Below are 12347 nucleotides of genomic sequence, written 5' to 3' on the forward strand. Positions count from 1 at the left end.
TACTATAATAGCCTGCTGGTGTGTCTGCCTGTCTCAATCCTCTCCCTACTTCAATACATTCTCTATTCAGTCACTAACGAGATTTTCCTAAAGCATAGGTCTGTCTGTGCCACACCCCCTACTCAATAAATTTCAGTGGCTCCCAATGCCTCCAGGATCAAATACAAAATGCTCTTTGGCATTCAAAGACCTAGCCTTCTCCTACCTTTCCAATCTTTTTACATCATACTCCCTATCATGTACTCTTGGATCCAGTGACACCAGCCTCATGGCTGTTCCACAAACGAGACACTCCATCTCTCAGCTCTGGGCATTCTCTCTGGCTATCCTCCTTGCCTGGAATGCTCTCCATCCTCATCCCTGCCTCCCAGTTTCCTTAGATTTCTTTAAGTCCCAACTAAAATCTTCAGGAAGTCTTTCCCAACCTCCCCCTAGTGCCTTCCTTCTTTTAATAATGTCCCATTTGTTGTGTATATAGCTTGTTTGTACATATTTGCTTGTTGCACCCTCCATCACCCTTTATGGTGAGCTCCTTGAGGGCAGGGACTATCTTTTGCCTGTCTTTGTATCCCTGGAGCTTAGAACAGTGCCTGGTACATAGTAGATGCTTAGTAAATGTTAATAATTGACTGCCTGGCACATAGGAATCACTTAATAAACACTAGTTGCCTGACTGATTTAAGGTGATAAAACAAAATTCAGGAGTCATTACTTAGTGAAAATTTTAAGAAGTTGAAACTTCCTTCTTGGCAGAGTCTAGAGATGTCAATCTTCTGGTCCTGGTACAAAGCCCAGTTGTAAGAAATTTCTCTTTGTTAATGCTTTTATCCAAGGGTTGGTTACAGCCCCTAAAGAGAGCATTCTTAGGTTTGTGCAACCAATACTGTGCTTATTTATTCTTTGATTATTGTTGTGTTTTACATTTCATTTTTAACAACGCTGCTAAATTAACATAGAACTTTTATGAGAAGCACAGTAAGCTATATGTTTTTCTTATTGTTCTTGTGATAATAAAGACCTTGTGAGGGAATACATGGATATAATGTTGTTGTTGTTGTTGTTTTTGTAAACGTGATTTCATACCACTAACTCCTACTTGTTCGTACTTGCCTGATTCCATCTAGGTCACCTCCCATGATAAAAAAAAATAATAGAGAGATAGAGTAATGATTTTTAAAATGAAAGGGACTAAATAGCTAGGTCTGAGATGCTATATAATGTTCTTTAGTATTATTCCTGTTTTGCTGATAAGTAAACTATGAAGCTCATTTTATTTAAAACCTTGACATATCACAAAGTATTTAGTTAAAGTGGCTCACTGTGTTGAATTCAAAAACGAAAAAAATTTGTTTGCATAAGAAACATATCGAGATGAAAGTCTGGGTATTTATTCATCCAAGAGCTGTGTAGTTGCCTCATATACTTACTGTTTTATCCCTGTATTTAATGTTGCTGGAAATTGTTTGTAATAATATAATTACTACAAAGCATATCATTATAATTCTAACAATTTTTAAAAAACATTATTATGGTGAGGCACAAGCAAGTCAAAACAAGGCAAGTGATGCAAAGGTATTTTGTTTATATCAGTTTTCATTATGGCTTTCAGTAAAATGTGTGGGCAGAAGTCTATGAGACTATGAGTAAGGCCTATTGAGTTGAATTCTGGTCCCAAGAGGGGAAAAATACCTTGGATGTACCTACCCACCTTGGCTGTATCACAAAAACACACAGTATGATTAAAAGACAACAGCAAAGTGCAAACCACCGTCTTCCAGGTAGTCTGAGTTACAAGGAATCAGATCCCTTGCCATCAAATGAAACATTGCCCCAGGCCTCAGACACTAAGCAGGTTTTTTCACAAAGAGGCCCTGTAATCCTCACAGGCAATGGTTTAAGAGTACTTGACATGGGAGCTTCTCAGCCCCAGTAAAACAAGGTAGATTCACAATAAGACTCTCTATGGCAACATTCCCTCCTGGTAGTCCATGTGCTTAAGCCCAACTCATACCTATGTTACCAGGATTTATCTTCTTCTGGTTTTTAATACAATGATAGCTTTTTTTATACAGCATCCTTCATATTAACTGTATCTCAAAACAACAACACTTGTGAACCAAATGAAAAGCAAAGACAAAAGAATTTTTTAGTTAACATTTTGAATGATATGAAGAAATTTGGGAAGGGAGTTCCAAACTAGGGAGACTTTTGGGAAGGCAGGATTACTACAGTAACCAAATTGTGCTAAATAAACGGGTAAGTTCTAATTCCTATGCAATACGTAATTATTGAGTAGAAACTATCTCCTAACCTGCCAAAGACAAGTTTTTGCACATAGTAGGCACTCAATATGTGTAGCATGAATAGGAATGAATGGTTTCTAAGATGTTACCTCAATCTCATTATGCATGAGTTCTGTAGACATGTTTTGACTTAATAGGATAAAAAAAAAAGTTCAGAAGAATTTTAAAAGTCAAAATTATTCACTGGTAGATCCAAGTGCAAAGCCCAGTTGAATAAAACTGTTTTGTTACTACCTTTTGTGAAATAAGAGACAGTCAGAGAAAATGTTAAGGGATAATAGTTATTCTATCACTTGGAATATTCAGAAAAAATACATTTTCAAATCATGAAGCCTGTCTGTTAAATCAATGCCTAGAACTTCAATAGAGAGTTGGTTGATTTTTTTCCTGTATCACACAGTTAAGGATTTCTAATGGCAGACCTTTGTGAGTTTTTACCCTGGATCCTATAGTCAGAAGCAATCAGTATTTGCCCTTATAAACTCTACCCATTTCTCCAAAACACCAAAGCAATCACTGAATCACCTTTTCCTTTTAAGGTACACTCTTTGCAAAAGATGATTATGTATTTTGCTTAAAAGTTGCCTATAGGACAAATTTCTGTACAGTGAATCATTTTCCTTTGACTTCAACAAAGAAGCATTTAAATATCTGTTTTACACTTAACACTCTAAGGAGAAAGAAGGGAGCTGAATGAGTTGGGCTGAAAGATGTATTTGTAATAAATATCTTCAGGGTTATACATATACAATATGTGTGTATATATTATACATATACAATATGTGTGTGTATATATATATGTGTGTGTATATATATATATGTATGTATGTATGCATGTATATATGCTCCTTCTCAAAGGGTATGCTTTCCTCTCAGAGGCCAAAAAAGGATCAGAGATCAGATAGCTATCCAGAGCCAGGGAGTTTCCAGTTTGAATGTTTAGGGAGAGTGATGAAATTACTCATTCTCTTGGGGAGATGAGGGACTTTGACCTTGAAGACTGACAAAGAATGGCATCAATGCAGGACAGGCTGGGAGCCAGGACAGAGGTCTAGCTGGTATCTTTATGCTGAGCTTTTTTTGGTGGGAGGGAATAGGAGAAAGGTAGGATAGTGCTGGGCTCCCTGACTGGAGCAAGAGGAATCCTAGGAGTGGGAAATGATGCTCTACAGAGATAGGAAAGTCTAGGGGCTGGTAGTGCCAATCAGACATAAAACATTAAACCACAAGTCTATTGGTGAGACTGGTTTGGGCTCCCCTCTGCTCTCTCCTAGAAGCAGATAGTCCTAGAACACTCAATCTGATTCAAAGGGGCAGGTAAAAAGGTGAACCAGCTGAAACCAAAAAAACTTTTTTTCCCTCTCTCCAGCAAAACAGTGCTGCTGGGTTTGAAAGTGCAGCATCTTTGTCTTGGATCATTGCTAAGAACAGCTAAGTCATTCATGGCTGATCATCTTAAAATATTGCTGTTACTTTGTTCACAGTACATTTCACTTTGCATCAGCTCATGCAAGTCTTTCCAGGTTTTTCTGAGAGCATCCTGCTCATCATTTCTTACAGTACGATAGTATTCCATCATATTCACATACCACAACTTGTTCAGTCATTCTCCAATTGATGGGCATCCTCTCAATTTCTAATTCTTTGCCCCCAGAAAAGAGCTGCTATGAATACTTTTGTACCTATGGGTCCCTTTCCCTTTTTGTTTTTTATCTCTTTTAGCATACAGACCTAGTAGTAGTATTGCTAGGTCAAAGGGGATGCATAGTTTTATAGCCCTTTGGGCATAGTTCCAAGTTGCTCTACAAAATGGTTGAATAGTTCACAACTCCACCAAAAGGGCATCAATGTCTCATTTTTCTCATATCCCCTCCTACATTTGTCATTGACCTTTTCTTTCCTATTAGCCAATCTAATGGGTTTGAGGGAATACCTCAGAATTGTTTTAATTTGCATTTCTCCAATCTATAGTGAGTTAGAGTATTTTTTTGTATGGTTATAGATAGCTTTGATTACTTCATCCCCCTACCATTTATTCTATTCTCTCTCTTTTTTCACCCTGTCCCTCCTCAAAAGTGTTTTGCTTCTGACTACCCTCTACTGCAATCTTCCCTCCCTTATATCACCCCCCTTCTCTTATCCCTTTCCCCTATGACTTTCTTGTAGGGTAAGATAGATTTCAATACCCACCTGAGGGTGTATGTTATTCCTTCTTTGAGCCAATTCTGATGAGAATAAGGTTCACTCACTCCCCCTCATTCACTCCCTCTTCCCTTCCACTGTAAAAGCTTTTTCCTTGCCTCCTTTATATGAGACAATTTACCCCATTCTACCTCTCCCTTGCTCTTTCTCCCAGTACATTCCTCCCTCACCCCTTAATTTTATTTTTTAGATGTCATCCCTTCACATTTAACTCACACCTGTGCCTTCTGTCTATATATACTCCTTCTAACTACTCTAGTAATGAAAAAGGTCTTATGAGTTACAAATATCATCTTCCCATGTAGATAGTTTAATGTTACTAAGTCCCTCATGATTCCCCCCCCTTTTTTAACCTTTATATGCTTCTCTTGAGTCTTGTATTTGAAAGTCAATTTTCCATTTAGCTCTGGTCCTCTCATCAAGAATGCTTGAAAGTCTTCTATCTCATTGAATATCTATTTTTCCCCTGAAGGATTATGCTCAGTTTTGCTGGGTAAGTGATTCTTGGTTGTAATCCTAGCTCTTTTGCCCTCCAGAACATCATATTCCAAGTCCTTCAGACCTTTAATGTAGAAGCTGTTAAATCTTGTGTTATACTGACTGTGGCTCCACCACACTTGAATTGTTTCTTTCTGGCTGCTTGCAGTATTTTCTCCTTCACCAAGGAACTCTGGAATTTGACTATAATATTCCTGGCAGTTTTCATTTTGGGATCTCTTTCAAGAGGTGATTGGTGGATTTTTTCAATTTCTGTTTCACCCTCTGGTTCTAGAATATCAGGGCAGTTTTCCTTGATGATTTCTTGAAAGATGATGTCTAGGCTCTTTTTTTTTGATCATAACTTTCAGGTATTTCAATCATTTTAAAATACTCTCCACTGGATCTATTTTCCAGGTCAGTTGTTTTTCCAATGAGATATTTCACATTGTCTTCTTTTTGCATTCTTTTGATTTTGTTTTGTTGTTTCTTGATTTCTTTCATTTGCTCCATTCTAATTTTTAAGCAATTATTTTCTTCAGTGAGCTTTTCCATTTTGGCCTTTTCCATTTGTCCAATTCTGCTTTTCAAGGCATTCTTCTCCTCTTTGTTTTTTTGGACCTCTTTTACCATTTGGTTTAGTCCATTTTTTAAGGTGTTATTTTCTTTAGTATATTTTTGTGTCTCCTTTAGCAAGCTGTTGACTTGTTTTCATTATTTTCTTGAATCATTCTTATTTCTCCTCCTAATCTCCTCTACCTCTCTTACTTGATTTTCAAAATCCTTTTTGAGCTCTTCCATGGCCTGAGACTTGGAGGCTTTGGATGTAGGAGCTTTGACTTTGTTATCTTCTTCTGAGTGTGTGTTTTGATCTTCCTTGTCATCATAATAACTTTCTTTAATCAGAGCTTTTTCCCATTGTTGGCTCATTTCCCCAGCCTATTATTTGACTTTTAACTCTTTGTTAAAGTAGGGCTCTGCTCTCAGGGTGGAGGGTGCACTGTCCCAAACTTCAGGGGCTTTGTGCAGCTCTTTTCAGAGATACTTCTAGGTACTTGTAAGTTTTCAGTTCTTCCAAGGTGGTATGATCTAGGAGAGGTGTTTACTTCTCTCCTGGCCTGTGATCTGGTCTGGGAGTGACCACAAGCATTCTTTTCTGCCCTGGAACTTTAAGGAGGGTTCCCCCTTCACTGTGGCCACAAGGTCTGATGTGCTCCTTCTCACCCTGGAACTGCCGCCCAGGACTGTGACCCGGATCCACGTATGGACAAAGCAACAGAGTCCTGACCCAGTGCTAGCAAAAAGAGCCTTGTGATCTCTTTCTGACCAGCTATTTGATCCCCATGCCCTCTGTGGGTTGAGAGTTCTAGAAGCAGCCACTACCACTGCTAATTCATCACTCCCAAGGCCCACTCCTGGTTTGCTGTGGCCAGGTCTATTCTGGCAGAGCCTGCCCTGGACTGTGCTCCACTTTCATCCAGGTGTGACAGACCTTTCCTAATGACCTTCTAAGTTGTCTTTGGAGTTTATGGACTGAGAGGTCTGGAAACCACCACTGCTGCCAGTGATTCAGCTGCCCTGAGGCCTGCTCCCAGTTTGCTGGAGCTTGGTCTGTCTGTGCTGGACTGCATTCCTCTCTGGTGGACCAGAGTATACCAGTATACCAGTACACCCTGATGTAAGAGACCTTTTCTGCTGACCTTCCAAGCTGTCTTGGGCTGGAAATTTCTTTCACACTGTCTTTTTGTACATTCTGATCCTCTAGAATTTGTTCAGAGTCATTCTTTAAAGGTATTTGGAGGGTTTTGGGGGAGAGCTAAAGTGAGTCTCTGCTTTTACTTTGCCATCTTGGCACCTAATTTTGACCTAATTTTGATGATCACTCTTTCCCTTCTTAAGGGCTCAACACTCTTTAACCTTACCTTTTCCTCTTGGAATCTCTAGCTCCTTTCATGGTTCAACTTGTGCCACCTTCTATGAAGGACCTTTCCCAATTTCCCCATTTGTGTATTGTATGTGTTTTCTACTTACATATTGTTTTCTTCCAGTAGAATATAAGTTCACTAATAATAATAATAATAATGATGATGATGACAAATAATAGCTAACATTTATTTAGTACTTATTATGTGCTAGGCACTGTGTTAAGAACTTTTACAAATTTTATCTTATTTGATCCTCATAACAACCCTGGGGAAGTAGGTGCTATTATTATCCCCATTTTACAAACGACAGGGATCATTTCATTTTTTTGGCTTTGTATTTCTAGCACCTAGTTCAGTGTCTGGCTCACAGCAGGTATAATACTTAATATTTTCTTTTCACGTTAAATTGAAATTTGCTTTTAAGTGTTATTTTTAGATGGGTTAGTTTATTATAATAAAAATTTTTAAATGGTAATATATTTTGTAGAGATCTCTAAGATAAACCCCTTCTCCTCCAACCAAAAGCCAAGACAGTTCCTGATATTACCTAATTAACTCTCTGGTAGGGCCATAGCAATTCATAGCCATTCTTCTTGAGCTATTGTTTGAGATGAGAACTGTGAATCACAAGCTCCTATTAAGCACATACTAGAAACTCTCAATAGCCCAATATCACCTTCTACAGGTCTTTCCTGGTTCTCTCCTTCCCCTCACTTCACAGCTTTCCATCTAAAAGAATTAATAACAATAATGATAATAGCAAGAGTTTATATAGTGCTTTAAGATTTGCAAAATGCTTTGCAAATATTATATCACTTTATCCTCACAATAACTCTTGGAGGTAGCTTCCATAATTATCTCCATTTTATAGATGAGGAAACTGAAGCAGAGGTTAAGTGATTTGCCCCAGAGTCATATAGCTAATATTTATCTGAGGCCATGTTTGAACTCAGGTGTTACTGACTCTCAGGCCCAGCACTCAATCAACTGTTCCATCCAGCTGCCTAGTTATTTGTGTCTACTTTCCATATATCTTGAATATATTTATGTATGTGTAGTAGAAGGGGAATTAATCAGGTCACCCCAGATCAACTGATTTCCCTTGAGCTTGCAGAAAGTAAGGGCAGGTAAGAGAGAAAAGAGGTGTTACATTGTTAAACTTTTAGAATTTCATAAGGCATAAAGTTCTTTGGTAAAATTTAATGAAAATACAGCATAGCTGGTGTAAGTAAGGTGGATTTTAGTGTGCGTAAGGATTTTGTTATTTCTTTTCAGATAATGGGTCCCAGGATCCATGGCTAAAATAGATAAGTCCCACAAATTATGGCTGATAACAACTTCTACTGTGCAGTCACAGTGGAGATACAGGGATGACATAATGTACGTCTGCACTGTGCTAGGTCATTTGATGTTGCTAAAGTTAACCTGTGAGGCCATTGTTGGCAATATGCCTTCTTTGTCTGTTGCCCTATAAATCAAGTGGGCACTGGTCAGTAAGTGGGTAATCCACTTTGGGATTTGGGTAACTCACAGAGGAATGAATGTACCTGCCTTGATTGGCCCCCATCAAGGCTTGCCTCAACCAGCCCCCATTGAGGCTTTAGGGGACCAGCAGGAGTTGTAGCTCCCACCACTTTCACCCGCCCCTGCGAGAAAAGTGATTAAGGAATGCTGTAGGAGTTGGCGCTCCCATTATTATTATTCTATGAGTTGATGAAGATTGAAGAAAGCAGAACTAGAAAAATTTGTATAATACTATACAAAAATTCTTTTTGAAAGATTTTAGAACTCTGATCAATGCAATGATAAAACTGAGTCCAGAAAAATTAAAAATAAACCCATTATTCACCTCAGGCAAGAGAAGTGATAAACTTAAAAATGCAGAGAGAAATACACATTTGGACTGGCCAATGTGGGAATTTGTTTTGATGAACTATGTATGTTTATGATGAAGGTCTTGCTTTTCTTTTCTTTCTTTTCTGTTTTTTGATTCAATAAGGGGAGGTAGTGGGAGATACATTACAAATTCATGTAAGAACAAATAAATTTATTTTAAAAATTGTAACCTCCTTCAAGGTTGGGGCTTTGTATTATGTTTTTGTATTCCCAATGCTTAGCTCAGTGCCTAGCACATAGCAGCAACTTAATAAATGGTTACTGATTGATTGCCACTGGACTAGGCCCTAAGGATGGATACAAAGAAAAATTAAAAGTTTTGCCCTCAAGGAATTTATAGTATCAGGAGACATGAATATTAAAAATACACATGAGGGTTTTTAGGAGGGGAGGGAAGTTACTAGCAACTGAAATGGAAGGCAGTAATCAGGAAAAGACCCTAAGCAGATGATGTTTGAGGTTCATTTTTCTCCCTTTTTAATCACACTTCTCCTCACCCCAATTAATATGCACTTAACACTATTGCTATGTAATCCTGGGAAACGCACTTGTCTGCCTCAGTTTCCTCATCTGTAAAATCAGAATAATAATGGCACCTATCTCCCAGGGTTGTTGTGAGAATAAAATGAAATAATCTTTGTTAAAGTACCCCACAAACCTTAAAGCACTATATACAACTGTTATTATTATTTTCACTTCCTCTCTCCAAAAAAGAAAACAAAACCTTTGTAACAAATATGCATAATCAAGCAAAACAAATTCCCACATTGATCATGTCCAAAAAAAAATCTTTTAAAAATAGTTTTACTGATATGTTTTGTTTTTCCATTATAAACATTTACCAATTACTCCCACTTGTGAAAGGATTCTTGTAATGAAATAAAACATTTAGGCAAAGCCAGTGACATGCCTTTCACATTTATAGCACCCCTCACTCATATGAAAATATTGAAATCTCTTTTCTCTTCCTCTTACCCTTACTCTATTAAAAAAATAAATTCAAATAAATATGCATAGTCAAGCAAATCAAATTCCCTCAATGTCTGCATATGAAAATGCCTTATTATACACCCTAAAACCATCAGCTCTCTGTAATGTTTCATCAATGCATGTTTCATCATTGGTACTCAGCATGAATGGTCACTGTGTTGAGTTCCTACAGCTTTCAAAGCTAGAAACCAAGGGGATGCCCCTCACTTGAGCAAACACTGACTAAGATGTGGGATATGATAGTGATGGAGTACTCTTGTGCTGTAAAAAATGAGGAAATAGGGATTTCAAAAGGACACGGGCTTACATGAACTGATGCAGTGAATTCAGCAGAACCAGGACAATTTATACTATCACATCAATATCATATTAACAATTATGAGCACTTTTATAAAACGCTGGAAAAAATAAGCAGAACCAAGAGAACAATTTATACAACAGCAACACGCTATTAAAACCCAAACTATGTCTCATTCTGCACATTGACCTTGAGATGACTTCTGGAGCTAACAAGGGGGTAGCTAAACAAGATTTTAAGAGTGGGAAGTGAGGATGTTCTGCACCCCAGGCTAATTCTGATATGATTTTCTGGGGCACTTAGTCCACAAGTCAAGCAGTCCATGGCAGACTATGTCAAATGATAAAAAGGCAAACCCAGATAAATCCCTCAACAGCAAGCAAGATTTGCCACAATTGCTGTCCTGATGGCTATTCTTTGTATAGTACTTTAAGGTTTGTAAAACACTTTTCATACAAATTATCTCTTCTTGTTCTCACAAACTATCCCTATTTTGCAGATGAGGAAACACACAAAGGTTAAGCAACTTGCTCAAGGTCACACTGCTAAGTGTCTGAGGCAGGATTTTTGTTTAGATCTGGGCTTGGAGTCAAGAAGGCTTGAGTTTAAATTGACCTCATCCACCTTACTAGCTCTGTGGCCTTGGGCAAGCCGCTTCAACTCTGTTTACCTCAGTTTCCTCTTCGGTAAAATGGAGATAATCGTAGCACCCACCTCCAAGGGGGTTACTGTGAGGTTAAATGAGATAATACTTGCAAAGGGCTTAGCACAATGCCTGGCACATAGCAAGTGTTATGTTAACATAGTAAATACGTTACCATATTTATTATATAATCATTACTATATTAATTACATGCATAGTTAAATTAACATAGGAAACATTCTATATAATGCTATGGAAGTGTTAACTCTTATTGTTATTACTGCAGATTCCAGGCCCAGCGCTCGATCCACTGCGCCCCCTGGCTGCTATTTCTGGCAGCTAACCACGTTAAACGCGGTTCTCTAGAAAGGAAGGCCAACAGAACCTGCCGCAGCCTCCCTCCCCAATCCCAGCTCCGTCCTTTGGTGCATCCTAGACCGGACCAACCTAGTCTTAGCCCTAGGATTCTCGGACACGAAAGATTTCATGAGGTCCATCAAAGCCCACAAATATAAGAAATACAGAAAGCCTAACAGCGATCAACTAAAACCGCAAGAGCGCAAGCCGCATTTAAAATTGCGCGTGCGTGCGCGCATGCATGCATGCGTGAGAACGTGCCTACGCCTCCGCGCGGCACGACGTCATCCTCGCACTCGAGGAGGAAGGGGCGAGGGAGGGGCGATCGCCTGTCCAGCGTTGGGAAGGTTTCCGTCCGGAGCCGGAAGAGCCTTGGAGTGGCGGGGCTGAGCGGCAGGGCGCGGGCAGGGGCTGAGGGCTGGGTGTTGTCCCGGCGGGTGCAGAGCCGTGAGATCTTCCAAGATCTGGCTCTCCAAAGGGCAGGCGCACCGAGGCCCCGCAGGGCGCCGCTTTGTAAGTAGGAAATTGTCACCATATGCTCTTACTTTGGGTTGGTGTCATTTGTCACAAACTTTGGGGGGGGGAAAGCAGCTCCCGGTGGGGGGGTTGGGGGGATGTTAAGAGAGTAAGGAGGACCCGAAGAAAGAATTAAAAACCGGAAACAGCTCCATTTATTATCATTCATTTTCGTTTCTCTAGCAATAGTGCGGAACGTTACTTGTGCAACGTTCTTCTCCGTGCCTCGGATGAGGAGGAAAAAGGGCCCCAAGAAAGGGGCTTGGAGGCTCTGTCGCTGTCCAAGGGTGTGAGAGAAGAGCGTTTCCCTAGAATGTAAGCTCCTTGAGGGCAGGTACTCTTTGATTTATTGTGCATCCAGCACAGTGCCGGGGACATCTTCAGTGCATGATAAGTGCTTGTCGAATTCAGTTGAATTTTTGCCCACCTTGCACAAATGTTGATGGAATGTGGAAAAGAGTCCCGAGGATGAGTGGGTGGGCTCGGTGATGAAGCACCTTGGACAGTTAATCCTTTTCTCCGCCCACCACTTAATAAATGCTTGTTGACTGACTTCTAGTGTGGTGATGTTAAGGTTTAGGGTACAAAATAGTGCCACCTACCAGCAGATGTTTAAGTTAAGATGTTTAAGGAATAAGTAAGTGCCAGATGATGAGACTTTAGGCTGCTTAAATGAGTAATTGTGAGTTTGGAGTGCAAAATTGTACAACGCTTACTATTACTAGCTGATGTTCAAGGAG

The 12347-nt window shown here is 39.5% G+C and overlaps 1 protein-coding gene across 1 annotated transcript in view; it reads left to right on the forward strand.

Annotated features, from left to right (window-relative positions):
- Positions 1-11381: 11381 nt before the first annotated feature.
- INIP (INTS3 and NABP interacting protein) overlaps positions 11382-12347 on the forward strand; it is a 47308-nt gene continuing 46342 nt past the window's right edge. The window contains exon 1 of the mRNA XM_020972447.2: positions 11382-11604. The gene's annotated coding sequence lies outside the window, so the exon portion shown is untranslated. The remainder of the gene's footprint in view (positions 11605-12347) is intronic.

This window comes from Phascolarctos cinereus, unplaced genomic scaffold, assembly GCF_003287225.1.
Source record: "Phascolarctos cinereus isolate Bilbo 61053 unplaced genomic scaffold, phaCin_HiC Scaffold_4;HRSCAF=312, whole genome shotgun sequence".
Classification (NCBI taxonomy): domain Eukaryota; kingdom Metazoa; phylum Chordata; class Mammalia; order Diprotodontia; family Phascolarctidae; genus Phascolarctos; species Phascolarctos cinereus.